The sequence below is a fragment of the Narcine bancroftii genome, chromosome 14 (assembly GCF_036971445.1).
Source record: "Narcine bancroftii isolate sNarBan1 chromosome 14, sNarBan1.hap1, whole genome shotgun sequence".
In the NCBI taxonomy this organism is placed as follows: Eukaryota; Metazoa; Chordata; class Chondrichthyes; order Torpediniformes; family Narcinidae; genus Narcine; species Narcine bancroftii.
In genome coordinates, this window is record NC_091482.1 from 56571799 (window position 1) to 56598969 (window position 27171).

The window sequence follows — 27171 nt, forward strand, 5'->3', positions numbered from 1 at the left end:
CAAATACATTTATAGTTGCATCTTTTGATACTATTGATAATTTGCAATGAAAAACAGCTCTTAAGGGAGAAAAAAAATCAGATTATATGTTATTAACACTTTTTCCTCTTCTCCAAACATTGCAATTCACAAAATATATTTATTTCTTTTAAATGGCATTCTGATATAATAGTACCAGTTCCCGAAGCTTGGGTTCAAAGCTTCACATTGGAACAAAGTCATATGCAGCCAAAGAAAATGTAGAGTGGAAATAAAAACACAATCATTGAATAATACATTTCTAGGATTCAACCAAACCAGCATTTAATGATCAACATTTTCCCACCTTAGAATTATTTTATAAAATTATCACAGTGCAAGCCACTCACCAGATTCTTTCATTATTTTAAATCAATTACAAAGTCTGAAAGAAATAATATTTTACCTACAGAAACATAATCAGAAGCCAATCCGAAACACATCCAAAGCTGTTGATCCTCCCAGTCACGAGGGCTTGGAAAACAACTGTTGTATGGAGGAGTCTCTCAAACCAACTGTTTGTAGTCTATCACGAGGCTGTCTAAAAACCAAATGCCTCTGGCCCAGAGGACACCTCACTCTTGTTTGAAAAATGGTGACAGCTGAAGGAAGAGATATTGATGGCTCACTGGTGGTGGAACAGCTGAGAAACCATTGCTGTCTTCTTCTATTTCACCTGGATCAGCAAAGTCACAGCTTGTAAAAGTCCACACAGTGGGGCCTTTCAGGCAAACTCTTCACTCACATGGCAACATTTTTTTCACTCTCATTTTAATGTTCCCAAAAGTCACCCTCGATATTTTTTTTAGTTATGGCTGTCAGGTGGTCTCAAAATCCAAACCAACAAAGAAAAACAGAGCTTGAAACCACCTTACTTGCCCCCCGTAGAAATAAGACTCCATAATTCAATGAACAGTGAGCCAAACCAGCTTTTTTCCAACAGAAGAATTATTTTAATACAAGGATTTATGCTTCATTGGATTTTAAGGCATAGAGCCAAGAAACTAATGTAACAGTAAACTCTTAACCTGATTTGTTGAAAATTGAGACAAAAGTGGGTTGTACATTGATCTAATGATTTAGGACAAATTAAAAATTAGTCTCCAAACACACAAAAGTGAATAACTTTTTCCAAAGGGAAGCGACCAAGACACCAGTATCCCACAATTTATCAAATGATACATTTGATCATCAGTCCACAAAATAAATGCAGAACAATTTAATTGATAACTATTGTTGGTATATTAACAAGATTACTATTGGCAATCTTTTAATGATAAAAGTTCCATAAGATTCCTAAAGCTCTTTGCGGAACTCAAAAGTGTATGTGAGATCACTGAGGTTTATTGAGAGCAGAGAATTAAGTCACATCAGCAAGCTCTTGTTAATTTGATTGCTCTGCTTGACCGTAGGAGTCATTACCAACCAGAAGAACTAGGTCGATGATTGTAAATGGAAAAGATATGTCCTTGTAGAATCTCTAAATGTAATATGCAAGGATTTAATACTCACAATAAAAATCCACAAAATGATTCAGGATTTCTGCAAACTGACTCTTGAATATATTGGAATAGCACGCAGCAAGATAAAGAGAGAGAAAAAAAAACAAGAGAAATTGAAATCTAAACCAATCATTCTCAAACTTTCCCTGTGAAGAAGTCTAGTTGATTTCTTCCACATTTCTACTGTATGCAAAAAAAACCCAATATTTTACGATTTCAGTCCATGCCTCTCCTTCTTAAATGTGCTATGGCCCCCACCCCCACCCCCCCCCCCCCGGATAAAGAAAATATCAATACATTTAGTGATGGAGTTGATTACATTTGCAGATGCCACAAAGATACAAATTAATCTTTTAAATTTGAAATTTAGACATTCAGCCCACGAGCCCATGCCACCCAATTAACCTACAACCCCCAGTACATTTTGAACGGTGGGGAGGAAACCGGACACTGGGAAGAAACCCACACAGTCACAGGGAGGATAGGATGTACAACCTCCTTACAGACAGCACGGGATTCAAACCCCAGTCCCGGGTCACTGTAACAGTGTTGCACTAACCGCAACACTAACCATGCCACCCTTTCTCAGTTATGTACAATACTTGAAAATATGCAGTACTTGAGTGAAGATCTTTCCCATACTTCAGTATTTATGGAGATTTCACACATATTTAAGCAATATTATGATTTTATAAGTATTATGAAGAGATCATCACTCACAACAGGAAATGTAAATGCTTATTTTTAAAAAAGGAAACAATTGAAGGGTATTGGGAGTAGTAATGGTGCGGAGAAGGGTGTGGAGGAGTGAAAATGAAACTCCAAAGAGAGATTAACCTGGCCTCAGCCCAAGGAGTTTGATACAGTTTTGATGTTGTCAGAACATGGAATGAGGTTCAAAACATAATTTTACCAACTCCTTATCCATTGGACATTAGCAGCATCTTGTAAAATTGAGCCATTCGTAATTTTATTCAGGAATTAAAGTTGGAAGCAGTTTATTATCATCAGCTCAAAAGCAAATCCCAATTATATTAATTTACAAATAAATCTTAAAAAAGTATCTCCAAGCATTGTAAGGTCTTGCTTAAGGTTTCATAAAGTCATGACTGTCAATTAAAAATTAAACTGCAAAGCCAATTTCAATCATCCCGAACAACCAGGTCTAGAGTAGCCATTCCAAAAGGAGGACTTGGTCATAGGTTACCATATACACAGTTTGTTTGCATTTGTTGGTTTTGCAACATGGTTTAAATTTTATAAAGTCAATACAACCTATGACCACGTCCTCCTTTTTGGAAATTTGGAAATGGCCACCCTAACCGGGTCAGAGATTAAGATTAACACAAGGGTGCACAAAACCCATCCCAGGGCTCTCTGAAAAAACTGATGAGCACAATTTTCCACGAAGGAAAAGTATTTTGAGACCCTTTTTTTTTTGCATGGTTAACCATGGATGTATGAGCTAAGTCAGCAATCCCAGGTCAGCCCAACTCCTTTAAAGGAGTAATCAGTAGGAACACCATAGTGTTAGAAATGCATTGTGGCCTGCAGATTCCTCTATCTCTCTACTTAGTCCCCAGGAATGGCTGGGCTGTCTAAAACCAGGATCATAGAGTTTTAAAGTTCTATATGATAGAAACAGGCCGTTTGGCCCACCATGTCCACATCAAACCTTTTGCCTATTCAGGACAGAGAAAGAAAAAAAAGTATTCATCCAATTGATAGAGAATCTAAAGATTACTATTTAAGAGAGAAGTGAAGGTTCACATGCTGAGTACATTCAGGACAGAGGACAAGATATTTTTAGATGTCAATGGAATCAAGTGATATGGGAATAGAGCATGAAAATGGTGCGGAGGTAGAAAATCACCCATGCTTTCATAGAATGCCGCAGCGGAGACAAGAGACCAAATTGCCTTCGCCAGCTTTAATTTCTCGCGTTCTTATGCTGGCAAGGCCTGACACTGGCACCAACTGTAATGTCAGACACTTTAAAAGAACATTGAACTACAAGGCTATTAAATGGGAAAGGCAGCCACAAGAGAGGAATAATAGAAAATAGAGCTCTTGTAAATAGCTCAACAAAAACTAAAGAGGAATAGAAATGAAAAAAAATTACTAACACTCAAACAGTTAGCACAACACTGTTACAGCGCCAGCAATCCGGGTTCAAATCAGGAACTATCTGGAAGTGTATACATTCTCCTCTGGGTGCTCTGGTTTCCTCCCACCATTCAAAATGAACCAGTTGGGGGGCGGGGGGTGGGTACAGTCTCCTGGGCCGAAAGAGGCTGTTATTGTGCTATATGTCTACGTCTATATCGAAAACATTTAGCATGTCAGTCTGCATCTGGGAATGGAAAAAACACAATCAGTATTTCAGGTCAAAGACCATTCATCAGACCAGTCATTTAATTATCTGTGAATGTTGCCTGAACAGCTGCCTGGTTCTGGCACTTTTTGTTTTCAATTGCCACCATCTGCAGTGTTTGCTCCAAAATCAGGTTCTCATTGGCCTTGGTACTGGAGTGAAAGCAGAAAAATAAAACCTTACTCACTTTGCTTGTATAGAATGTGTGGAGGTGTCTACAAAGTTACAGTTACAATAAAGACACCTGTTCAGCAAAGAGTAAATAAGAATGAGCAATTATACCAGAGAGATTCTGCCTTAATGTGGTAACCATCAAATAATTTTAGGATTTACTCCTTTTGTAATTTACTAATTGCCTCATGTTTACTTACTTCCACTAATTGGAAGGAAGACTGGTTGGAGAAGGAAAAGATTTAATGAACATCCCTAATTATGAGAGGGAATGCCAGTAGGTGTTTCCACTGAGGTTGGGAGAGGTACAAACCAGAGGAATGTGGGAGAAGGGTGAAAAGGGAGCACTTCAGGGGGAACTTCTTCACAAAGAGAGTACTAGAAGCGTGGAATAAACTGCAAGCTGACATGGTGAATGTGGACTCAATTTTCACATTTGCAAGAAAAATGGACAGGTACATGGATGCGAGGGGTATGGTTGGATATGGTCTGGGTGCAGGTCAGTGGGATGAGGCAGAATGGTCATTCAGCACAGTCTTTTTTCTGCGCTGTAATATTCCATGGTTCCAATTGTCTTCAAGAATATTGCAATGAGCCATCATTTTTTTGAAAGGCTGCAAATCCTATGCAGTAGGATATTATGCAGTAGGAACCATTATTTTAACCCAATGAAGTAACAGAAATAGATTTTCCAAGTCAGAATGGTCTGCAGTTTTGAGGGAAACATGCAGCTATCATGCCCCACACTGCTATTGTGCTTGCTTTTCTAGATGGTAGAGGTCATCAGATAGGGATGTGTTACTGAAGAAAACTTGGCAAATTGTTCTCGCTCATTTTTTCAGCTGGTACAGACAGTAATTACAGTGCATCAATGAAGAAAGCAAATATTTAGAATGGTACTTTATATGCAAGTCAGGTTTTGTCCTGGATAAGCTCAAGCATTTTTGTAGCGCAGTCGTCCAGGCAAGGAAGGGGTATTTCATCACCCTGACTTGTTCTGGAGGACAGTGCATTGGTTTGGACAATAAACTAATCCAAAATATCCACCGTCTGAATTGTTCTTGTCTCCACAATGTCCATATTAATTTTAAACGCCATCTGCCCTGTTGCTTTACAATCCTGAAATGATTCGTCATTTGCAATTGATACAATTACTTGACAACAGTGACACACTTATCATGAATTAATTCTTATAGTTATCTTACACTTCCACTATTGCAATTCTTAGCGCAGCTGAGAGCAAAGTTCTCATGAATTCAAGCAGTCACGTTTTAACAAGTAGCACAAACCCACTGGCAATATTCAACAAGACATACATGCACAAATCATTAGATTAGAAAAGAGTTCCATTAGAACAATATTTCAGATTATTGAAAAATTATTTCACCAAGGAAAAATTAAACTTGAATGTTGGTTAAAGGGTTAAATTTAATTAGAAAGATCACTGGTTACATTGTACAGACACCTCATGCAACGAGAAATTTTAAAAATTGTTTTTAAAAAAAAGTAAATTTTTCATTATTGCCACCTGATACTACATTTAGAATGCAACACACATGAAATTCTTTAACTTTTGTCAACCACAAGGCAGACAGAGAGTTGCCACTTTGTCCAGTGCTCCTCACAGCACCTGGGGTCCTTGGATAGTCTCCCCTCCAAGTACTGGTCAGTCCTGTGCCTGCTTAGCTTCCGAGATCAGATACTCGCAGGCGTATTCAGACTATTAGGTAGGTATTAGGACCAAAATTGAAAAAAAATTCTTAAAATATTCACGATAAGTGTACACTGAATACCATACAAAGGTAACTAAGATCATACATCTGTAAAATAGAAATCACGGTCAAAAAGCCTAATTTTCAACTAGAAAGGGAGGAATAATAAAAGATATTCTCCAAGCAAATGTCAAAGAGGTCCAAATGCCAGCTAGCATGACTTCAAAATCCATTAGATTTCATCCTTGTAAATTTGGCAAAAAAGCCTGTCAGAATTATTAAAATTATTCCCCAAATAATTTAAAATTCTGACAGAAAACAAGTTCAAAGATTTTGAGCGTTCAATTTGACTGATGTGTGATACTCATGAGCTTCTATGTCTTTCGTCAAAGCCAACTGGATGACACAAGTCACCAATCAATATTCTAGGGAATGTTAAGCTTGGATGCACCTGCTCCCTGGCCCCAGTGAGGAAATTGGGTTCTGTTAACAATTAATCATAAATAGTTCAAGCATCTTGGTAATTTCAATAAAGTTTATTGTGTCAACAGCCCAAGAGGCAAAAAATTCTTACACATTACTGTACACACACTGTGTCAGGGTGAATCACATCAAAACACCTGAATGTCTGTGCATAAAAATTGGTCAACATCATGGACACCTCCTGAAATACATCAGTAGCTGAAATTCTTTAACCATCTACCAACATTTGTTTCCATTATAATGGAGAAACTTGTGGGTTAATGTGCATCTACATTTCCACTACTGGGAGCAGACTAGATAAAGCTAGCTGCCAGGTGAAGGATAAAGAAATAATTGTTTAATAAATCTTCACCAGTTCCTACAGCATAAAGATAACCCAGGCTGTCAATAGAAACCCTCCAGGGAGATTAAATCACTAGGTACATTAGCCTGCATGGAGAATGGAGAATGGAGCTCAGTGTGCGACCTTCCCATCTCTGAATTTCCAGATCATTTGGAGATGAGACCAAAGAGTCTTTCTACTTGACCTCCTCAGCTTTAAGCTAGCCACATCTAGGGAATATAGGACAATCTCATTTTTTTAAAAATTTTGGACATACAGCATGGTAACAGGCCCTTTCAGCCCACGACCCCATGCCATACAATTGTACTCAATTGACCTACGACCCCAGAACATTTTGAAGGTTGGAGAAAACTGGAGCACCCGGAGAAAACCCACTTAGACACGGGGAGAATGCACAAACTCCTTACAGACAGTGCCAGATTCAAACTGGGGTCGCTGGCACTGTAACAGCAATGCACTGACCACTATGTTAACCGTGCTGCCCTGGAGTTGAATTGAAAAAGTGAATAGCTTGTCTGATTATTATTATAATATAAAGAAGCCAATTTGTGCTGAACCCAATCCAGACTTTGTGTCTGCCATTTGCAGGATCCTTGGGCTGGGGGGGTGGGGGGGGAGGGGGGCGGGGTCCGCAGCCATGCAGCTCCCAAGCTTCTACCACCACGACCATTCCATGAGGCGGAATGACCCGCAAGCCACAAGCAGTAAGGCGTGAAGGGGAAATTAAGACAGCCAAGATGGCCTACTGATGAAGAGTTGCCATGAGGTGTTACCGTGTCTCTAAACAGTTGAAAAACCTGTAACTAAAACAAAATTAAAAATCAATTTAGCAAGAATAGAAGCATATAAAGCATTTTCATCTGAGGCAAATTTAAAACATTAGCATTACTTTTTCAAAAGCACCTTTTTTTAAAAATAAGGCTGGTGATCCACACTCCAGATGCCAGCTATATTTGATGCAAAGCCAAAGGGGCAGTAACAGGGGGCATTAGAACCTTCAGGTCAGTAAGGAAAACAAATAGTTCCTGAACTCCAGAGTCTGAATGGGGAAAATGGATGTACACTCCTATTTATGCCCTGCCATGCACATGTACATTTTTGTGTACATTACAGTCATTTCTCTCAAGGTCCCTGCTAAAATTCATGCTAATCAGTCTGAAGACTTTAATTATTTTTACATCAGATAAGCACTTCCAATTTACTTCTAAATGTTATGTTTTCAAAATGTTCAACTTCTTTAAATATATTTCAATCATTTTAAATGAATCATTCGGTGCGGACTAGAAGGGCCTAATGGCCTGTTTCCGTGCTGTAATTGTTATGTTATGTTATGATTATTTGAGACAATTTTTTTTTTTTTTTTTTTTTTTTTAAAGAGTTGAAAAGGCCTTTCATAGCTTGACCAGTCAAGAGGCCAAGAATTCACCATCTGAAGCTTAGTTGCTGCTTACCTACCGCTGCTCCAGCCATGCAGCCAGGGAAATAGGCTAGTAGGTGGGTTGGGAAGAGTGGTCGTAAACTCAAAGCACGGGTAAGCATAGCCTGGCTTGCTGGCATCTCAATGTATACGCATTTCCACATTTACAAATGACGAAGGTGGCAGGACAGCCCATAGCGGCTCTGCCAACTCAGAGTAATCTCATTCCACCACTGATTTATCCTATTAATTTCCCCAATTCTATCACTCGCAGACAGACGAGAAATAATTTACTTTGGCCATTTAACCAACCTACCTTTTGAGAGTGGGAGGAAACTCGCATGGTCATCAGGAGAGCATTCAAACCCCACAAAGTCAACACTACAAGTCAGAATCAAACTTTTTACTGACTGGGCCTTTGTGTCATCATTCGGACTGCATTCTTCAACAAAATACACACATTATAAGTTTTAAGTTAAATGTATCGAGATAAAAGTAAAATAGCCTGACGGGAATGATTGATGGAATCCTTCCCCCTAACCTTGTTTAGCAGTACTGATCACAGACTATAGCTCCTTTTGGAGGGGAAAAAAATCTATTGCAATTTTATTTCCATCATTGTGTTGTCTATTCAAATTTTCTCCAAACAAGACTTGATCAGAAAGAACTGGCAATTATATAATATTTTTGTAGCCCAAAAAAATTACCCACATCTTTTTCAAAAATATTAGGGGAGTTGTGGAAAGTTATCATAACTTACAGTAATCCTATCTGTTACAAGTTATTTATTGAAATAACAATAATGTAACTTGACCACATTCTAATCATATGTTTGTAAATATACAGAATAATACCTATTCACAACCTGTGGAGGTAGGCGAAATGGGTACACACAATTGAATGAAACAATGCAGAAGTGTGGCATTGAAACCTATTGATCTTTCTTGCACTTTGAAGTCAATATTATTCAATAGGATTTCAAGCACGATACATAAACATATTTACAAAAGCATCCACACAACACAATAACATTTTTTCCAATAAAATCATCTGCTTGTCAGCTCATAAAAGCACTTCATTCACATGTGATCCCAACTTTGGATCCAGTACCACTGGCCATTTTGACCTTCATCCTTCCAACACAACCCAACCCCCCCCCCACCCCACCCCCCCCCCGTCACATGACGAGAAGATCACAACTAATGATGTACCAGTTATTTAGGCTAAAGCTGCAGTCAATTGAACACAGGAATCTCCAATAAAGATTAATTGAGCCAATGGACTATTTTCTCCCCCCACCCCCCAACCTCAGCAACTGAGAAGTAACCTGGGCCAAGGTACCAAAGATGCACAGTGGAAAATTTATGAAAATAAGTTTGCATTGCTCTAAGTGTTTATCTATTACTGCACAGAGGGATAAATAATTGTTTAGACACCAGATAATTTTAAAATGTGTATTTAAAAAGTAATCTGATCTTTTTACGACCTTCTTAGAAATTTGCAATTACAACCACTTCAACTGTAAATTCTAGCATTTGCACTCTGAATTCGAAATCACAGATTAGTCATTTATCTAGTTAAGTATGTTTGAGAGAGAAGACACAAAAAAAAAAATCACCCTCAGGAACACAAATCCTGGACAAATTATCTGCTTAAACAATACAAACACACTTGAGATAATAACCACAAAGCGTTGTTCTTTCAAAGTTGGGTTGGAAGTAGTTATAAATTACTTAACACTTAACATTTGCAGTCTGACACGAGTATTGGAGAAACAACATGAGACTGCAATTTTAAAGGCATCACACACAAATTGCATTGGAACAACTTTAGAGTGTGGTGATTACAATTAAAATTTCTCCCCAATTCCGTACATTTTAGGAAGATTAAGCAAAGTGATCCAAGTGACAATCCCATTCCACAAACTTGCATTTTAACTTCAAGTAATTTTATGTTGGTCAAGCCTTGACAATGTTAAAAAAATGAGAACTGGAAAGAATTTGGGTATCATTACCAATATATTTCTACAAATACTATTAAAGAACAAAACTCCTCACCGCAACATATACATTTTAGGAAAACAAACATGAAAGCCCTCCTTTCATTGTCTGGCACAACCATTCTTTATCCTTGAGCTAATTTTTGCTACCCATTCCTTAATTAGTCCTTCCCTTTCCCATTTCCTCCCATCACTTCATTTTGGTTGCGGAACAAGCTTGCTCTCTGAAGACAAAGAAAATATATTATTTCCTTCTCTTTTCAATTAAATTCTGTCTCAAAGATATTATTCCGCAACACTGGGTGGCAGAGGTCCTGGCTGGAATCAGACTCGATTGGAACAGTTAGGTAATAAAGGCTTCCTTGCAATGTTATATTTTCATCCCTGTTCACATTTCACATAGATTTCTAAAGATTTAACCTTGCAGTTCAACAAAACAAATGAAGAAGCTGGCCTGGAGCCTCAATCTTCCATGTTACTCAAGATATGAGAGAAGGTATGAGGGCTAAACATTTATGCATTCATTAAAGCAAACACAAATACTTTCAAGAAATTTATTGCGAAACCTTCATATTCAGGCTACAACTACGTGAACCTTCCATCAACCACAAAAGTAAATGCATACTTGAAGTAACCTCACAATGTTTTACAGCCATTTTATTTTGCACTGAGTCTTATTACAGAAAATAGGAGCCAAAGTAAAGCTTTTTTTTTTGTCAGTATCATTTTGTCATTGATAACAGCCTGAATTCTGACAGGATTTGGCAGCTACAAATCTCACCACAATGTATAATTCAGAAACCTGAGATGCAGGTGCAGAATCTTAAATCTACTGCCAAAATGTGCAATAAAAGACACATGCTGTGTTTCAACTATATGAACTTCCCCTATACCGATGGTGTTCCATTGGGTATTATGACCATATATTTAATACAGAGGCCACATTTTGAGTTGGCTTGAAAAGCATAAGAAATGCTTATTTCAACATTTTGATATTGATTTTAAACTTTGATATTGATTTTAAACTTTCCAGAAAATCATTATACTACTTAAAATAATTGAATCTTCAACATGATGCAAACATCGACTCACTAAGATTTCACCGTCTCGTAAAATTACTAATTTACATCTTCAATTTCCTGAGCACATCCAGTTAGAATAATTTCTTTTTTTTTTAAGAAGCTGCTTCCAAGTTCAAATCTTTAATTCTTAAATATCAAGTTGAGAATAAATTTACATTTCTGTACCACCTGTCACATCAGGATTTTCTCCAGCTTTCACAACCCAATGAGCATCCAAAGAAAATGCTAGATAAATATTGCAGTTCACCAAATCCACTGTCGTGATTCACAATCTTCAGGAGAAGGTCCAACTGTCATCACGGCAATTCAGAATCGATCAACAAAAACTTTGATCGACTTGTGAAAATTCAATTTATGAAGAAATCTTAAAACTCAGCATCTTTAAATTTTTAGTTTAAATTGTTTATACCACTGCAGTACAACCCACTTTTGGCAGATAGATTCCATGGAAGACTTTCAATCTTGGGCTTAATGTGCTATTCTAATAATGACATTACCCTTTATATATTGTGACTTTCCTTGAACAAAAAAAAAATCACAAAAAATTACCGCTTGGTATTTCATATTTCAAATTGTTATTTTTGCTTCAAGTCTCCAACCCAATTTCTTGTTACATGACAGGATGTCTGTGCAATTTATTGTACCAAGCCACGCTGATCAAATCCTTAGGCTTACAGAATCCTTTCATTGATCCGCACATCACCAGAACACACTTCTTTTTTAGAAGAAACAATATCATTCGGGATATATTTCAAGTGAGTGCAAACACGACTCGAACGTACAAGAAACAAGCCACATTCTTCATGCCTTCAGGAGCACTTAATTCACAATCTGTGGCCATATCAGCCTGAAAAGACAAGGTACTTCTGAATTCTCCACGTTGCAGCTCATACATCAAAGCCATTTATTGCAATGTATTTTACAGCAGGTCAGGAAATGCCAGTCTGGGTAATGCATAAAAATGTTAACACAACGTCTGCCCATACATATACAATTTGAGATTTAGAGGTTTCCACTGTAATTTAATGCCCAGTTCGCCCATTAAGTGCTAAAGAGCTCTTACCAACTTTGATCACCAGGTTGACAAATATTACTTTACAAGTGACAAAACAAATCGGTGGTACCTCATGTAGCAAACGTGACCTTGAACAAGCAATACCCAACAAAACAATCTTCAGCCAGTCCCTTTTTTTTAAAAAAAAGTTCAGATCGATTATAGCTTTATTTAAAGCTGCATTGAGAGATCGAAGGAGGGACGATTGCAGAAGTATGCGCGAATTTCACGCCAAAATAAACACTTGACAGTCCGGAATATACAAAAGGGCTTGTGGGATTAAAGGCAAAGAGGTTCAGAAGGTTGTTCCATTGAGAGAGGGGGAGAGGGGAGGGGGAGAGGGGGGAGAGGGGGAGAGGGGGGAGAGGGGGGAGAGGGGGGAGAGGGGGGGAGAGGGGGAGAGGGAGAGGGGGAGAGGGGGAGAGGGGGAGAGGGGGGAGAGAGGGGGAGAGAGGGGAGAGAGGGGAGAGGGGGAGAGGGGAGAGGGGGGAGAGAGGGGAGAGAGGGGAGAGGGAGAGAGGGAGAGAGGGAGGGGGAGAGAGGGGAGAGGGGAGAGGGGAGAGGGGAGAGGGGAGAGGGGAGAGGGGAGAGAGGGAGAGGGAGAGAGGGAGAGGGAGAGAGGAGAGAGAGGGAGAGAGGGAGAGGGAGAGAGGAGAGAGGGAGAGGGGAGAGAGGGAGAGGGGAGAGAGGAGAGAGGGGAGAGAGGAGAGAGGGAGAGGGGGAGAGAGGGAGAGGGGAGAGAGGGAGAGGGGAAGAGAGGGAGAGTGGGAGAGAGGGAGAGGGGAGAGAGGGAGAGAGGGAGAGAGGGAGAGGGGAGAGAGGGAGAGGGGAGAGAGGGAGAGGGGAGAGAGGGGAGAGGGAGAGAGGGGAGAGAGGGGAGGAGAGAGGGGAGAGAGGGAGAGAGAGGGAGAGGGAGAGAGGTGAGAGGGAGAGGGAGAGGGAGAGGGAGAGAGGGAGAGAGGGAGAGAGGGAGAGAGGGAGAGAGGGAGAGGGGTGAGAGAGGGAGAGGGGAGAGAGGGAGAGGAGAGGGGAGAGAGGGAGAGAGGGAGAGAGGGAGAGAGGGAGAGAGGGAGAGAGGGAGAGAGGGAGAGAGGGAGAGGGGGGAGAGGGGGAGAGAGGGAGAGGGGGAGAGAGGGAGAGGGGGGAGAGGGGGGAGAGGGGGGGGAGAGGAAGGGAGAAAGGGTGAGGAATCAGTGGCAACAACAACAACAAAAGAAATATCAACAAGCGACTGGTTATGAGAACTTCGCTACACTGACGATTCAGCTGATCTGTCAAAGCTATGAAGTTACAGAGAACACTCGTCTCGCTGCCCAATTACAACCAAGCGATGTGGGGATTGAAGAGGCTGTGCTGAGAATTAATGCTTTCAGCCAGCACGCGTAACTGAATGTTTTGGAAGCTGCGTTGGATCACTTCGCAACAGGGGCACTTTTCGCCTCTCCCTGAAGACAGCAGGGGGGGGGATTTTGTCCATTCATCGACCATGGAGGTAGGGAGGGGGAATATGAAAGAGATTCGCACAATCCCCCCCCCCCAAATTGTAAGAATATAAAGCCCCCCCCACCCACCCCATAATTTTAAAACACAATTAGTTTGGTTGAACTTACTGATTCCTGCCCTCTTTGAACAATCCTGTTCCAAACTTTTTTTACACCTCGCCGCGCACCATCACTTTCTCCTCAACTGTCAGAGAGAGAGAATCCTTCAAGAGTGGGATGGGGGAGAGAGAGAGAGAGAGAGAGCAAAGAAGAAGAAGAAGGCAGAATATTTCCGGGTTAATGACAGAGCAGAACTCATTCCCGCTGTCACATCACCTCGAGAATGATGCCAAGGAGAGGGGGGGGGGGGGGGGGGGAATGGGGAGCCTTTTCTCTCCCCTCTGCCCCCCACTCTCTCCAAGAGGTCTGGTGGGGGGGGGGGGGGTTATTGCTACATAGAGTCAGCTTCCCCAAGCTCTGATGCCTGTCATGACTCTGGGGCAGAAAAGGCTCCAATTTCTCTGCCAAGCAGGTACATTTGGGTGGCTGGGGCTGGGGGGGAGGGGGGGGGGGGAGCAGAAATGTTGCTATTTTTACTCACCAGTCAGAGGATACTGTATCAGCCCGCGAAATGAATAATTGTATAAAAAAGATACAATGTTGCTATTTTTAGTCTCCCCCACACACACACACACACAGAGACCTGCCCCTTCTCTGACAACCGCGGGCGCTTCGCCCTCCTTCCGCCGCCACAGGGAAACGCCCCGAAACGACCCTCCGTTCCAGCTCGCCCTCGGGACTGAATGCGCCCGTGGCGTGGGCGGCGGCGTGGCCCCCGGAAGCCCTGGTTCGTGGGGGCCGGCCGGCGGCTCCGGCTCGGTTGAAGCGCTGGATCTACTTTCTCTCCAGAGGCGGAGCACCGCGCAAGGGCGGCCCGGCACTTTTTTTTCCTCCCCCTCGACTCGGACGTCAGACGCTTTGCGCCGCGGGACGCGGGGCGGGCGGGAGGAGGGGGGGGGGGGTCTCCGCTGTGCGGCCACACGGGACGGCTGAGGCCGAGGAGATAATCAAGGGGCGCCTTCATCGTTCCCGTCGCTACTTTAGCGTTGAAAAAAAATACATGACATCTTCCCCCCCGCGATTGGCGTCATGGTCACCCTGACGGACGGGCGGCCGGACCAATCACTGGCGGGCTCTGCCTGTCAATGGATTAAAGGAACCAATGGGCTCAGGAGTCGGAGGCGGGGCTGGAGCCCGTCTCAGGAAGAGGGTGGGGTGGGAGGCTGTCTCACTGATTCCTTATTTACTTCTGCCCAACAGTCTTAATATTTCTCTCTCTCCCCCCCCCCCCTTCTTAATGTGGCAATGAGAGTTTCCACTAGTGCGTCCACTTCAGCCTGACCTAATTATTGGTCAAGCAGGATTGGACCTCGTATTAGTAGGTCAGCATCCTGACTCATGAGGAATGGCCTCAAATAAGAAGCTTTTTTTGCATTAAAGTATCCCCCCCATCCCCACTTTTCCACTGCAGCAAAAGGTGCAGTGGATGTGGTGCCTTCTGGGCCAGTTAAGTTGCTGGAGAGCCAGGAGCAGAAGTTGGCTGGCCTGCCATTCTCATCATGAGCTCCCTGGCACTTCGCCCTGTTGAACTTGGGTACCCTGTCGAATTAAAGTACTGGTCAACGCGCCCCAACGACCGCCGCTTCCACGGCTGCTGCCGTGGCAACAAGATCAACAGACTCACGACCCTCCAAAGAAACTTTTTCCGTGTCTCTCTTTTAAAGTGATGCCCTTTTGCCCTGAAGTTGTGCCCTTTTGTGCTAGCCTCCCCTACCATGGGAAATCTTGCCACTGTCCATTTGAATTGCTTCTGAGCTCCCCCCATCCTGTACTCCCAACGAGTACAGTCTAAAGTCGACAAAAGAAAATTGTGGAATACCATTACAACATTGTTAATCTCAGGTTAAGTTAGGGAAAACAAAATGCAATCTGGATGATGTTTGAGAGACAGCGTCTTTAAAATGCATTCATATTAGACCTCAGTGCACAGAAGCATGCTCCGTGGGTGATCAAAACGCTTGACCAGGTGGTAGATTTTAAGGAGGATCTTAAAAATAAACTCAGATTCAATGAGTTTAGGAAGAGATCTCTGGAACATAAGTAAAGTTGATAAGAAGAAGGACTGATATACAAGGAGTGACGAAATCGGGTGTCCTGATGGGGGCAAGTAGAGGATTTGAAGCAGATGAGAGAGATACAAATTTACATAGAAAAGCAACCTTACATTGGAGTGAGGAGCAAACACAGAAGGATGAACAATGTTGGTGTCAAAAAGCCTTGAGTTTACAGAAATGGATGGTGGCAGGGTTCAGCCATGTCGAAAGGTGATGGGCCTAGTTATAGTTGTTAATGGGAGGATGTTGGCTATGTTAAGCAGGGAACCTCCCCCCCTCCCCCCCCTTCAAACCACAGAGAAGGTGCCACAGTGGTGGCATTAGTGTAAATAGAAAATTAATGTTAAAAATGTGCAGTGCTGAAAATGTAGCAAAAGTTAATGTATATCATGTATGTTACATTTTTAATGTATTACATGGTAATAAAATGAACCTTGCACTTTGAATGGTTTTCCTCTTGTAAATAATTGATCATGAATAAAGTTATTTTTGGTTAATAAATGATCAACCGAGAAAGAATGTACAGATGTACATTGATAGAAATCTATAGATAGGACACTTAGGGGAGTGAAAAGACATACCATGAAGAAGGGCTCAGGCCCAAAATATCAGTTGTCTATCTTTACCTCTTTTGGCGCTGCAAGACCCTCCAGCGTTTTCCCCTGCATACCTGTGATTTTACCCTGAAAAGACTTTGAACAGTTTCATTCTTGTAAATAATTTATGTGTGAATAAAGTTTGTTTTTTAAGAGAGTGGTCAGTAATTGATGGTGTAGGGTTGGAAACATTTTGGGCTCATGGGACATAGTTTACAGGCTTGTAGGTTAGTGGATATGGTTACTTGATGCTTCGAGTATGAAGGACCCATGAAGGGGTCGTTAGAATCTGTTTCTATGTTATTGTGTATGGCTCTGAAGGCTCAAGCAGATTGGTTCAAACTGAGACTGTGTTCAGAAGAGGGTGCGGAACTTGCAAAGTAATTAAGAAAAGGACCCCAAGAGAAAGAAAGTTAAGATCCATTGCTGTAGTAGAACACCTAATTTTTTTCTAGAGACGGACATGTCAACGTATCTGACAATCACTGAATATGAGTGGGAGGGGCAGCATCTCTCCATGTCAGCAAAATGGTCCTTCAGGCAACAAGGGAAGCAAAAGCCACTACATGGGCTTGTAAAAAAAGTCAGTATTAAATTCATTGGTCCACTCACTCCAAAAATAGCAACAAAAGGGCCAGGAGTCAAATTAATATTAAGTATTAATGTGCGGTTCAAAATACCCCTTGCCAAAGATGAAAAAGAGAGAAAGACAGAGCCAAAACATATGATACAATAGCGGTTATGCATTTATCACATCTAGAGGAAAGATTAGGATAAAATTTAACTAAATGAGCCTTAGAAAAGTGTGCTCGATTGACTACTTTAAATTCAGGATGAGAGAACACGTTTCAAATTAGAATCCAATGTAGTTTGGGCAAATGGTTTTCGAAAATCTTGTTCCTGTAATTTCTTAATACCACCCAGGGAACTATCCCTAGTTCTTAAAAGTAGTTCATAAAGGGCAGAAAGCAATCCTTTATGAGTAGATTTAAAATTATATTCTTCCCAAATAAGGTTAAAATCTAAATCCTGGGGAAGCTTCAACACTAAATAATTTAAGAAGCTCCTACTCCGTAAATAACAAAAAAAAAACTTCCTGATCACGTTGGTGGAGCCCGAGTTGTTGATGGCTTGGACTGAAGTCTGTGGGTGCGCTGGAGGTGAATCCACGGATATTGAGTGACTCGAGGTTGTGGGGGGGGGGGGGGGGAAACGACTCTATTTTGATTCTCATTCTCTGTAAGGGGTGCCCAACAATTCCTGCTGAAGACGAATCTAACAGACAAAAGCAAGTTTTGGGTGAAATTTCATGTGTTTCATTACATGACAACAAAAGAATCTTTAAGTGGTTGGATTAAGGCTATAAAAGATAGTGATTTTGATATTTCTGATATTTGACAGGAGGAAATTCAGTTAATTAAATGCTGGAAAAAAGGGCAGATGCTGGAAATCTGAAACAAAAATCAAAAATTCTGGAAATACTCAGCAGGATGGGGAGCATCTCAGGAAAGGGAGGTAAAACATGTAACTCTGAAGACACCATGGTTGGAGTAAAAACACAATGCTGGAGAAATCCGGCAGGTTAAGCAGTGTCCTTTATATAGCAAAGATAAAGATGCCTAACCAGTGTTTTGGGATTGAGCCCTTCATCGCTGGAAAGGGAATAGGTCAACGTTTCAGGTCTGAAACCCTTCATCTGAACAAGTTGTAAAGTATCTGGTGTGGTGGAAGGATGGAAATAAGGATGTCAGTGTACCTGTAGGCACTGGCTCCATGTCCGCAATTGCCACTACAGAGCCCAGAGTCATGAGAACAAATTTAGTTTCTTGAGACTTTGGAAGCAACAGTAATATGGACTTCAGAGCAAGTCTTTTTTTTAAATTTAGACACATAGCACTGTAGCAGGTCAATTCGGCCCTACGAGTCCATGCTGCCCGATTTATCTACTCCATTAACCTACACCTATGTTTACACTTACATTAACCTACATTTTTGAAGGATGGGAGAACAACTGGAGGCCCTGGAGAAAATCCATGCAGACACGGGGAGAACGTACAAACTCCTCACAGACAGAGTGGGATTTGAACCCAAGACCAGTCCCGATTACTGGCGCTGTAAAGGCTTTGAGCTAGCCGCTACACCGACCATGCTAATTATTGGAATGTTATGTTAGACAGTCTCAGGCAGACATTTAAAAAATATTGAATGAATATTGTCAAACTGCAAAGAAGGAATTGAATTTTATTATTTTGACTGATGGGGAAAACTAGCCTGAACCTTGTAAATGTTAATTGATGACAAAGAAGGGTAAAGAGTTGAAATGTTTTAAATCTTCAAGGATTTTGAAAGGAAAGATGTTTCTAAAAGTTGTTCACAGAGGCAAGTGTTCAACGTGACCTTTGAGATGAGGTGTATAATGTCTGTTGTTCTGAAAGGAAGGAGAGAGGTAAATGAAAATAAAATAGCCACTACAAAGGCAGCTGGGAGAAGGGGTGCTTGGGTGATCTAGAGAGATAAAAAGGCAGAACTTCAGTCATGTACAAGTTGAGCCCTAAGTGAACATGATCAAAGATAATTGAAAAATTAGAAAATTGTGTAACAAAAAAGGTTATTGTGCGATTAACATATAATTTGGTGGCCAAGGAAAAGTAGAGGAAAGCCAATGGATTGAATGGCAAAGATGGATTTGCAAGAATGATGAGTGAAATTGACCTTCTCTTCATGATAATTCTGTTTGGGTGCTCGGATTTGATCATGAAGATTTATGTTCTTTAGCCTAGTGAACAACTGGTTATGGAAGAAAACTCAAGTAGACTAAAGATATTTCACTGGCCACGACCCAGTCCTCATCGAGGGCTCAGCAGTGGAGTGGTTCAAAAACTTCAAATTCTTGGGGTGTCAACACCTCTGAGGATCTGTCCTGGAGCCTCCTCGTTGATGCAGTCACAAAGAAGGCTCACCAGCAGCTCTACTTTGTGAGGTGTCTGAGGAGATTCGGTATGTCACTGAAAACTCTCATAGACTTCTACAGAGAGCATTCTGGCCAGTTGCATCACTGCCTGGTATGGAGACGCCAACTCTCAAGACAGGAACAAACTCCAGAGGGTTGTTAACTCGGCCTGCGGCATCACAGGCACCAGACTTCACTCCATCAATGTCATCCACATAAAGTGGTGACTTGAAAAGCCAGCCTCCATCCTTAAAGACTCCCACCACCCAGGCCACACCCTCTCCACTCTGCTACCATCGGGAAAAAGGTACAGGAGCCTAAAGACAAGCTCTCAGCGGCACAGCTTCCTGAATGGTCAATGATCCAAAGACACTGCCTTACTTTTCGTGCACTGTTATTTTCATTTTTTATAGTAACGTTGTAAGATGGTTTAATATGAACGTTTGCCCTACGACGCTGCCGCAAAACACCGGATTTCTTAACTTGTTCATGACATTGAATTCTGATTTTAAAAGTGATTGTGTAGAGACTGATAGCCAAAATGTTGTAACAAATGAGAGGTCAAAATGTAGCAGGTTGTTCTTTTAAAGGGAAATTGTGTGGTTGGATTATCCTTTCCAGGGATGAAATTAGGAGGGGATAGAAAGATTTGCATCAAAGGATATGAGGAAATGGTCAATTTTTAATTGATATATAATGAGATTTTATTGGGCAAAAATATTCGGAAAGCATAGAATAAAAGGGGAAATGAATGATGAATTGTAAAAGAGATTAAAATAATTAAGAACAAATCATTATAGAGAGATTGGGAGAAAGGTATATTTTCTCAGTGGAGAAATTGAGAAGAAGCTGGGGAGTAATGGCTGAGGATTTTAGAAACAACAAGCGGGGGAGTCAGAATAAGACAGCAAAATGACGGGAAAATGTCATAGGGGTAGTTGAAACCAAAATATTGTTCTGTCATAGAACCACAATGAATGATTGTGTGATTCAGGAGGTGGAAGGAATAATCAGATTTCAGTCTGGGGCATGATACCATCACAGTTGAGTCAAGCTCTGTTACTTAAGATAATCAGAAAATCAATGTTTGGAAGTACGTTTACAACCATGAGCTGCATTTTCCTTGACTCCGTCCACTGCAATAGTGGATACCCACTTCAATTCTCCGTCGCACGCCCTTGCTGACGTGTTTGTCTCATGCCCTGTGAGACCGAGACCACCAGAAAATTGGAGGAACAACACCTCAGCTTTTGTCTGGACACCCTCCAACTGGATGGCATTAACATCGCCTTCTTCACTTTCTGTTAACACCCCCCCCCCACCGTCCTCCGTCCCAGCTCTGTTTTTCAGTCTGTATAATTCTCTCTCTCTCCCCCCCCTTTCCTTTTTCCCAATGCCTCCTTTCACAGAACCAAAATTATTTCATATCCAATTAACACTTTTTGGCTGATGGTCCGGACTCCATCCTTTGGCATTCTTCAGTCTTTATTCAGATGCCTTCCTGTTTTTAGCTTGAAGAAGAAGGACTCTGGCCGGAAACGTCAGTAATATGGATGCTGCGAGACCGGTTGAGATCCTCCAGCATTTCCATGTGTTTTTACTACAATCACAACGTCTGCAGACTTTTGTGTTTCCCTCTGGATTTTCCTTGTCCCAGCCTTCTCACCATGGTCCCCATCCACCCAACTACAATTGGCCCATATGTGAGAGCCAAATTTGTCCACCCTCAACAAAGACTAGGTGGCAATTAGGTCCCTTGGACCATCCCCAAATTGCCTAATGGGCTTCAACAGAGGCTAATATTGGAACTGGAATTCTGGCTGCAGGCACACTGAGGATTTTTTTTAACAGTTTTGATATGTCTGACATTGAAAACTATTAAAATGATGAACATTTTTACATTTTTGAAAAGTTTTTCAAATATTATTTGAAAACAAATTAAGTACTTGGAAATTGTTAAAAAATTATGCTGAATTAACCATGGCGTTCGGTTACCAACACTGTTATAGCGCCAGCGACTCTGGTTTTGCTGTCTGTAAGGAGTTTGTATGTTTTCCCTGTGTCTTCCGGGTGCTCCGGTTTTCTCCCACTCTTAAAAACCATATAGTTGGGTGTAATTGGGCAGGACGGGCTCATGGGCCAAAAGGGCCTGTTACCATGCTGTCTAAATTTAAACATTTAATTAAAAATTAATAAAAACCTACCACCCCTATTGGACAGTCCAAGAATCCCCATTCAAGTAAATAGGGTCACTGATTCTACTCATCTTAGGAATCCTAGCAAGATTGGACTCCACTCCTGAACTCCAAATTAAATCCAGCGACAGAGCTTTTGAACTGATGAAGATACCACTCTGCAACATACTCACGCTGCACTAGTTGACGGCCAGCAGTCTCTTCAGAATTGTCATTCACCAGCCGACAAAAATCCCACTGATGTTTTGAATTGTGATATTGTTCACTCACTTTGTTTAAGCGTGCGCACAGAATGAATTGATAGAGATGGTTGTAAGTTTTAATTTACCAGACAGATTTGAAACAGCCTTGGATTTGTTTGCTGGAAACAAATTAATCAACAAAATGCTGAACAACTATTCACTCTTCATGATGCCTAAGATCACATGGGGTGTTCGACTATGTTGGTATTTGTCATAAGATCAGCGTACAGTAAAAGCCTACAGTAACACTTCATGAATTTCAATAAATTAGATCACTGAAATTAAAAGTTCTTGTGAACTCCAAGTCATCAGTTAGGGTAAGTAAAGCTCTTTTGGCCCATTGAAGATCAACTCAACCATTATAGGATCTGGCTGCAGTTTAAATGTCCTCAGAGCTTTTTCCATTACACTCTGCCCTGCAGATTATACCAAACACATCACTCTTTGTGCGAAGAAGCTCTTCGCAATATGTGTTTTCAATTTTTCACTTTTGAATTTGCCCTTTGGCTTGACTTCAGAGGCCTGGTAACAGCTCTGAATTAGTGTTTTGTGGTCCTTAAGTTCACATGCGAGCTGTTGTAACAAAGAAAAGTACTTGCTTGCTATTTTTTATGTCATGTTAGAGTTAAGTGAAATCTTATATGTGAGTAGTTTTTCAAATTCAATTTGTAATGATCAATTCTTTACAAAGAGACATTTACACTTCATACTTATCGAAAAACAAATACACGAAGGAAACTGAGAAATAAGCCGTTTGGCTGGAGCATTGACAGTTTTTGTTTTTGATTCTTCTACATTTTCTATCCAATTCTTAACACTCACTCACATAATTACTAAACTGTTCTGTGTTTCAGGATTGATTTAAAAGAGTTGAGGAAACTGTGGTTTTTAAATGAACTAATTGCTAAGCAAGGATGGGGATTTGGTAGGGATTAAACTGAGCCTTTTCTACTGAACTAAAATTTCTGAATTAAAGTCCCAGACCAATGTTCTCTCCTATACTACACTAACGTAAATACCACACTAATTACAGATAGTGTGTTTATGGACTAGACAAATTAAACACTTTCTGAATCATATTTTGACTTGCATCCAGGTTTAATTCAGTTTCATTCCTGAGTGAAAGCAGGAATTCATTACAAGCTCTCAGTTTGTAAACATCCTTGGAAGCTCACAGAATGGTTCTGTTTAATTGTGGCATACCAGAAGTTGCAATATTAGCTATTTCACTGCTCAACATATCCAGAATGTGAAATCTGAACTGAAGAAGAGTTGAACATGCAGTACTTAACTGCTATTTTATTTACTTTAATTATATGTACATAAACAAGAAGAGCAGTAATGTAGCAGATATTTGAAGCAAATCGGGAATAAATATTCACTGGATAAGACTGCAAATTACAATTAGTGGAAGAAAATAATACCACGGCAGACGCAGGAAATTAGAAATAAATACAGAAATGAAGGACCCAGGACCTGACTCTTTCCTTTTCCTGACCTGCTAAGTTTTTTCTGCTTCTCATTACAATTGGTGTTATAAGCACGAAGTATAACATTCAGAAATCATTTTTAGATTTTTTTTGAGGGACCACCAAAATAAAATGGGAATTCAGTTTTCAGGATCTGATTTTGAAGTTATAGAATGGAAGTGAAAATGGAATAATGATTTATAATGCATTACTGTATAATATAAATCAATGCTTATTTCAAATACTAGAGGCAGCAATAATGAGCTATCACTACGGTTCCAAAATATTTCATGATTCATAAGCATCCAGATTTTAGAGTCCATTTAACAAAACGTAGCATGGAATTGTACAGACCACCAAAATGTAATTTTTTCTTCAGTGTGAATTGCAAGTCTCAATCCAGTTTCCATGATATCGAATGCAGTGTCTATGTGTTTTCAGGCTTTATGTGCCAGCTGTCTAGATTATTTTGCATTCGCTCAATAGGTTAGCCAAATTTTATTATTACTTGGAAGAGAATAAACTTTATATTATTTTGATGCCATAAACATGATTAATAATAACAGATAGGAAGACTGTAATTTTAGACTGTAATAGTTTAACTCTATCTCAGTGATATTTTCACTGTTGTATATACTTGATGGAATTTGAAGATAATAATTAAATATTATCCTAGCACACTTGCCAATTATGTTAGAAACAAAGATTTACATTTCATCGCCTAAATCTATCTCTGAAAAATGACTTATTATTCATGTTCAAATTATGTGAGATCACTTTATAGAAAGGCAAAGGGAGGAATATGTCTGTGAAGGACAAGGCTTCACGGAATGAGATGAGGAGCTCGTTTATAAATTGGATTTACTTCAAAATTCCTAAATAATAATCCCATTGAGTTCTGAAAGATCTTCGACTGAGAAGTTTTGGAGAAGCTATTTGCATTTGGAGGAGAGAACGAGAGACCATGATGATAAGGCAATCACAAAGGAATTTAGTAGGAATTCAGAGAAAATTTATTCACTCAGAAAGAAGTTAAGATATGGAATTCACAGCCACATAGTTGAGACATTTAGCAAAGATACAATAAAAGGAAAGCATGATAAATGTATAAGAGAGAGTAAAATGACGATTCACTTGGTTTCAAAAACTTAAATGCAGTTAATGTGTTATTAAGTGATGTCATTATTGTGAAGTAAGTCAGTAACAACTTCTCCAAACTCCATTAACCCTCACCCCTTGTCTCCCTTTCTTTCATCGCTCTTGTCTCCAGCTCTCCAAGTGTGGGGACATAGCCACACTCCTACTGGCCTACTGCAGGGGACAACCATTGTACCCGCAGGTAGGTAACCAGGGAGGCTGGCCCCACCTTGCCGACTGTCAATCAGCAGCCCATGTAAAGACTCGAGCCAGCCCTTTACTAAACCAGTCAGGCACGTGGAACTGGAGGATATACATGTATCTAGTGCTTTCTGCTTTAAGCTGATTAAAGCCTGTTGTACAGCCTATCTAGTTTTGTGTTGTTTGCTGCATCACAGCGCACACTTCCCTTCATTCTCTCTGTCTTAGCCCTCTCCCCTCTCCCCCATCATTTTTCATCTTCTCCTCTCCCACTGGTATTCACCTTTTACCTATGAGCCTGTGCTCCCTCTCCCCCACACTCCCCCCCCCCCACAAATTTTTTATTCAGGCACTCCTGATGAAGGGACTTAATCCCAAAATGTTGATGGCCTTTTACTCTCTATGGATGCTGCATAATCTATTGGATTTCTCCAGCACTTTTCTGCATTGCATTGTGAGGTTCACTGCATCGAAAAACACTATTAACCTAAATAGGTATCCCCTGGCATTTACACCCCGCTCAGGTCGCCAGCAACTTTCTTTTATGTTCCCTTCTCCATTGGCATGAACTAGATGGGCGAAATGGCCTGTTTCTGTGCGGTAGTGTTCTATGTGCATCTTTGCTCATTCTTTGGCCGATGATACAAAACACAATCTGCTGGTAGGAACTTAGCAGTTTCCAATAAATTCCACTCCACAATAGAACCACTGTCATCCAGAGTCGATATTACAGGACTTCACCCTCCAATCGCCATCTTTCCATTGCACAACTTTTTGGATTTGTCATACAGCACAGCAACAGGCCCTTCTGGCCCATAAGCCTATGCTTCACCAATACACTAATTAACCTGCAAACCCTGTACATTTTTGAAGGGTGGGAGGAAACAGGAGCACCTGGAGGACCCTCCCCCCCCACCGAAGACATGGTAAACTCCTTACACTCCTTGCACTAACAGCTCTGCTAAAATTGATGCCCATTTTGATTCACATCTTTCCCCTGTATTTTCAGAGTTCAAAACAGTTTAACATCCAGATCTTTCCCGGCATCCCAGAACCACAACATCACATTCCCAAAATTATTAAGTAACGTCTTCCTTCCAACCACTGTAACGTACTTCTTGCTAATTTTCCTCTTTTCCCTTCACGAAATCGAGTGCTTAACCAAAATATATTTAACCAATCAGAATCTTGGGATTTGCCCTGTTTCTTTATTTTTGAACTTGATGTGGGCACCATAAAAATGACTGCAATGTTGCCTATTTGCTGTTTTCCAGAAAGAAAAAGTGAACCTTCATTTCCTCCTCGTTTGAACAGCTGTGTGACCTGGCAGGCTACTTACTGCAGAGAGTGTTGAAGATCAACAATGTTGAGAGGGAATGTGGGCTTTCAATGTTCCCAGAGTATCCTGGAGTTACCAGGACCAAAATATTAAGTATCAAGAGCTGTTACATAAACCTGAGAGATTTTCATTCATTACCACTGTACTTGGTCCAATATGGCGGCACGGTAGCAGCCCGCAGCGGCCACTCCGGACCTGGTGCTACTGTGACTGTTAAAGTAAGGCACCGTGCACAATTTTGAATTGGAAAGGGATGGATGATAGAGCACCATGAGACAGTAGCTGCAATATAGGAATTACCAAGCAACAACAATCCTTCGAGAAGAAGCTGCGAATTTGTGTGGCCTCAACCGCCGTGAAGATAGAGCCGACTGCAGTGGGGACGAGGTCCCCAATCCTCGGCGTCACTCGTTGCTGAGGCGGGAACGTTGTGGTGCGATCCGCAGAAGGTGTCCTGAGGAGCGGTGTCGTGTGCCTGGGTTTGGGGGTCCTGGAGGTTGCGCCATCTTGGATCGCGGAGCCCTGTGGCGGATGGCGTCAAGGCGTTTGGGCTCCGCTGTGCGGCAGTTTCTTCATTTAGTCATCAGACTTGTAAAATCTGGAGTCCAGTTGAATTCCTGCAAGCCTGGTCCAAGATGGTGGCGCAACAGTGGGCTCTTCGTTCCTGATGGCATTTTTTTTTACTCAGGCTAACAGGGCTTTGATATCTAAAGTCTATTATATTATAGATTGTTTCTACTGTGACTATGGTCTGGTTTTTTGTTAATCACTGTATTGTTGCACTGTTTCTTTTTTCACTTTATGTAGCTTCGTCTTGCTTAGAATCGTGCTATTTTGTGTTGTTAAATGCTGTTTTGTGTAGTCTCATGTCATTTAAATGTAGCACCATTGTTTTTTAATTGCAATTTTAAAATGACAAATAAAGGCACACTCGAACTTCAGTCGAAATATGTTGAAATTGGAAATAGATGTTCCAAGTCACAGCGCTGGGCATTTTTTTCCTTTCTGGTCTAAAATCATACTTAGTGGCTCAACCAATTAAAACTAAAATTGACCTCTTTGGAAAGAAACATCCTGCATTTATATTGCACCTCGCCCAATTACAGGAGCTCTCTCCAGCCAAATGAATGCTATGAATATGTAGTTACAAAACCATAGGAAAAGCAATACTCAATTTGTCTGCCACAGAGGAGCCAAACAGCGATGATGTAAATGGGCAGATTTTCTGCTTT

At 41.0% G+C, this 27171-nt stretch overlaps 1 protein-coding gene and 1 long non-coding RNA gene across 12 annotated transcripts in view; one reads left to right on the top strand and one right to left on the bottom strand.

Moving 5' to 3' along the window:
• The window catches only part of mef2aa (myocyte enhancer factor 2aa), a 188326-nt gene extending 173751 nt beyond the window's left edge, over positions 1-14575 (bottom strand). For 7 of the 11 annotated variants that reach the window (XM_069910347.1, XM_069910349.1, XM_069910340.1 and 4 more), the window contains exon 1: positions 14238-14333. The gene's annotated coding sequence lies outside the window, so the exon portion shown is untranslated. The other 4 variants (XM_069910354.1, XM_069910341.1, XM_069910345.1 and 1 more) reach the window with 4 other exon arrangements.
• A 133-nt stretch (positions 14576-14708) lies between these two features.
• Positions 14709-26763, top strand: LOC138749464 (uncharacterized). Its single transcript, XR_011348667.1, has 4 exons — positions 14709-14906; positions 17808-17921; positions 24533-24601; positions 25875-26763. It is a non-coding gene; the product is annotated as an uncharacterized lncRNA (long non-coding RNA).
• Positions 26764-27171: the final 408 nt, after the last annotated feature.